Source organism: Condylura cristata, unplaced genomic scaffold (assembly GCF_000260355.1).
Source record: "Condylura cristata isolate star-nosed mole 26May11 unplaced genomic scaffold, ConCri1.0 scaffold00007, whole genome shotgun sequence".
Lineage (NCBI taxonomy): Eukaryota > Metazoa > Chordata > Mammalia > Eulipotyphla > Talpidae > Condylura > Condylura cristata.
Genome location: NW_004567108.1, coordinates 51,301,372 through 51,305,753, shown reverse-complemented (window position 1 = coordinate 51,305,753; position 4,382 = coordinate 51,301,372).

The window sequence follows — 4,382 nt, the reverse complement described above, 5'->3', positions numbered from 1 at the left end:
AGCAGCAAGACATAAAGGAAATGCAAAACTTCTGAAATCAAATTATAATTGTGTATCATAAGTAAAAATGACAGATAGTTTTTTACCTTATGAAATTTATTTTCTGAAAAAGGACTTGTGCTCATAGTTTAAGGGAAATGACTGTCTTTCTTTCTTTCTTTCTTTCTTTCTTTTTTGTACAAGAGCTTCTTAATAATGTCTAGGAACTAAGAATTGTAATGCCCAACTGTCTGACTAGTTATAAATTGGGAAAGTGATGGTAGATGGATAATACCACTAGTGTCTAGAACAGTCTATGTGATCAATAAATGTTTATTTCTCTAACTCACCTTCACTGTGGCGTCTTACTTCCCTGTACTATTCTCCCTGCCCCTTATTTGGACCATTTGTAGTCAGTATTTATAGGAAATAGTTATGGGTTAGTTTAAAAAAATTTAGTAGCTATTTTCCTGAACTATTTCTTCATAAGCAAGGTTATAACATTGTATTTATTTTACATGAAGAAAGAATCTTATACAATTCTTACGCTTCCAATCAGACAATTACACAGTTTTCTGGATATCACAAACGTTGTAAATTTATACTTATGATTATTCTCTCAATGCTTTACTGTCTTGATATTTGAAGCATGTGAGGGTACCTCATTTTTGTCATTTGTAAGATATTGAAATCATCGCTGATAAATAATGACATTTGTTTAAAATAAAGATGATTTTTCCTTTAAATTTGCATCTCTGGTGCTTAATACTAAGTGTAGTCTACATCATATATGCAATTATTTAAACTCTGATAGAGCTTTTGACTAATGGTGGGTGGAAATTCGATATACCATGTACTCCAGAGAATAAATCTTAGATTTATTCCCTTAGATTTAGGGTGATGTGTAATTTTCTTTTAAGATTTATTTATTTATGAATACAAGAACTGGGGTGCAGGTGAGGGGCGTGAGAGGATTGACCAGAAACAGAGTGGGGAGCAGAACAGGCAGATCAACTGAAATACACTGCTGAGGGGAGCAGTGGGCGAGACAGGAGAGGTCTGCTGCTCCATGTGGGTCATTTCTCTGGCTGGGAATCAAACTCATGCTGTAGTTGCTGCAGATAGCTTCATAGTGCTGTGCTTTAACCTGTTGCACTACCAGGAAGAGCCTGATGTATAATTTTCAAAATGCTAGTCAACTTCTTTTTTCTTTCCAACGAAGAGTTTGGGAGAGTTGTGATATTTAGAAATAACCATAAATTATTATTTTTTTTCAAAAAAGAGCATTTGCAAATATTTTTGTGACTCCTTCATACACATGTTTCTGAAAGGAAATGAGCATCAGGGAAATTTATCTGTAATAGTTAAGTTTCTTACGAATTTTGTAAAGAAATATGAGTATTGTTTAAATGTATGTCAAAATAATCCACATCTCTTAGAAATGATTAGGTCTTTCATTTTGCTATGCTGATAGTGCCATTTCATTTTTGGAAGTCCACAATGAATAATAAGGTACATAAAAAGTTCTGCAATCGAGGTATAACTTGTTAAATAGCTAACAAGCATTTGCATTAGCTTGTGTTAATTATAATCATCTCTTACCTTAGTCCTGAAGTTTAACTTATCTATATTTTCAGTTAAACCTTTGATTTTCTAATATTAATCTGTAATATCACCTACTAGAAGATTCTCAAACCTACTGAGAAAATAAGACTGTTGCTTAATTATAGAGGCATCCAGCATTCACCCACATAGGAGGGAGAATGGAGAAGCAATTACCTCCTTCAAATAAGTAAAACATTTTGGCAGTTTTAGTAATTAATTGTCCATGTGTATATTTCCACAATGATGTCTATGTTTCATATTTTTTTCCTGTCCTATAACAGAAGAGGTGACAGAACACATGATTTAATAAAACGTATCACCTATCCCACCCTACTAAGTTTAAGTCCTTTTTATGGTATTAGTCCGGACAGGTTAAGTTATGCCAATAATGTGTTACAAATCCAAAAGCTCAGCAGTCTATGACAAAAAAGGGCTATTGTTTGGTCATGCTACATATCTGTTGTGGTGAACTAGGGACTTCCTTCCACTTCCACTAAATGACAGGCTGATAGAACAACCACAATCTGTAAACTCTCACGTTTCTGCTTAGAAGTGGTATGTCACTACCACACACATTCTCTACCAAAGTGAGAAGCACCCACATGTAACATGAAAGGAACAACAGAACAGAAGTTGAAAAAGCTGTATTTATACAATGAACAGGAATCATGCTACCATATTAGTATTTATGATATTAAGTTCCAAATTCAAAATAATTACTTAAAATAAAATAATGGACTTATTTTTAAGGCGAGAATAAAGATTCAGTCAGTCTATCCTGTGGTTACTAGGAAGAAAGGCATTAAAATCTCAGAATAACAGTAGTAATAACTATATTACACATCACCAGAAAATTTTATAAATAAAATATGTTACAGCATACTATTGCTATAAACTTTCTCTGAGATAAGGTGTTCTGATTGCTTTAGCTTCTCGTCATAAAATCAATTTTTCAAACATCCTACTGAGAAACATTTTTGCCATTTTGTACATACAGTCTTTTCAAAATCTTAAACTGTTAAATTCTTTAGTGGATGAGATAGATATGGAAGGAAATCAGATTAAATCATTCAAATGCTTTGCCTTGAAAATATTGCAAATGCAGTGACATTTTACAGGCTCTCATTTACTCTTTTGAAAGTGTCATAAATAGATCTTTGGCAAAGAGAAGTTTCTAGTCATAGTACATGAATAATTTGAGAAGAATGATGAAGACAGAACACTAATATAGCTATAGACATCTTACAAATGACAATGAAATTGATATGAGGGTCCAAGAATGACTAACTTAGTTTTGTGAAGTAAGATAGAGTAAAATGGAGTCCACTAACGGGGGAAAGCGATCTGATTTATAAGTACGAGCATGCTCTTTTGCTAAAAGTTCTTAACTTTTAGAGGCGGAAAGTGTGGTGTTAATTTAGGCAAGCAGCATATCCCCAACTGAACTGGGACCCCGGTTTGCCACATATTCTGAGGAAATATCGCCACCTACTGGATTTGCAACACCAGTCCCTCAAGTTGATGTCAATATATTTCCTTTAAAATGAAATACTTGAAAAATAAAACTCCTGTCTGTCTGCAAAACTTTACTATATTTTTCAACAGATTTTCACAGATGTTCAATAATTTTAGTCATCATATAGAGAGAGCTGAACATGAGCTACTTCAATATTTGACTGCCTCTACTCCTTGTTTGGAGGTCACCCCTCACAGTCATTTGAGGTTGCACCATAGAGTTTTCTAAATGTCAAGTAGAATTCAACCCTCTATTCTAGCTCAATCAAATCCAAGTGTCACACTGGACTTCCTAATTTGAAATAAATAAAAATAAACATTATACTAAAAAATTATCTGACTGAATGAAGCAGTTTCTCATCTGCCCATTTTTCTAATCTTCAACTGTTTAGTGGACTACCTATTGCAGATAACTGAAAATAAGAATAGCAATGTAACTTAAAATATATTAATTTGAGCAGAAAACAGTGAGTGATTACTCTTGACAAATGGCACAGAACTGAAATCATATGTCTTCATTCAATATTCACAGTATGGCCTTTTGTATGTATAAACAAGAGATTTTATTCTCTATTTTTTGACATTGGTGAAAGAAGGGTAGATTGGAGGCAGCTTACAATTTCACTGTCAGTTTTCAAGGTAAAATTGTTTAGAATATTAGTGAGTTAATATACTTTGATAATGTTTTAGTAGATGTACATGAAAAACATGACAAAGAAAAGATTTGACTGCATCTAGTAGGAAGCTTTCCAAATGGAAGAATAGATCGAGAATGAGAGACTCAATAAAGGTGAAGGAAAAATGAAAAAAGAAGTAAGTAGTTAAGAATATTCACTAGAAATGATGATAATAATTGGGATAGTAGAAAAAAAAAAGTAGAGAGGCTTCTAAGCAGGAGACTATCAATACAGAAAAAGCAGAAAAACAAAATCAAAACTTTGGAATTACATAGACCAGGTGTCATTTGCAGTGATTTTGTGCAGATTATTTAACTTTACTGAAGATCATTTACAACTCCTATAAATTTAGGAATAATAGTTGTCCTGTTTTTCTTTATTAAATTAGATGATACATATACAACATACAAGGTCCTAAAACATGTATTTTCTCATTGCACTATCCTTTTGGCAAGATTAGAATATAATTAGAAAAAAATAATAAAGACTGATAGGATATGATAGCACACACACGTATTACAAAAGGGTGGCAATTAAAAAGCACCTAGGGGGCCCTCCCTGGTGGCGCAGCGGGTTAAAGCACAGCAGAAAAGAAGTCAAAGCCAC